The sequence below is a fragment of the Lutjanus erythropterus genome, chromosome 1 (assembly GCF_056507025.1).
Source record: "Lutjanus erythropterus isolate fLutEry1 chromosome 1, fLutEry1.hap2, whole genome shotgun sequence".
Lineage (NCBI taxonomy): Eukaryota > Metazoa > Chordata > Actinopteri > Lutjaniformes > Lutjanidae > Lutjanus > Lutjanus erythropterus.
In genome coordinates this window covers 25,655,592-25,655,876 of record NC_139317.1, presented here as the reverse complement: position 1 = coordinate 25,655,876, position 285 = coordinate 25,655,592, and positions in this window count along the sequence as shown.

Genomic DNA, 285 nt, shown 5'->3' with positions numbered 1-285 from the left:
ATTTATTAACTACACTTCAGAAAAGCAGCCTCATTCCGTACAGTACGGGACGCACATATGTTTTAGGTGTCATGGTATCCATTTACACGACTTTAAACAGGTCTGTGGTTTTCCTTCTGCTTCTCCTTCTGAGTGTGGTGGTACAGTTATACATTGACCACTGTAGATAACTGTTTTCATATCAGCCTGAAAATAAAGGTCAAAAGTGTTCTCCACACTGTTACTCAACCTCTGAGAAGAATATGAACTGTCTTTCAAATATTTCTGATGCACTCATGGCTTAAT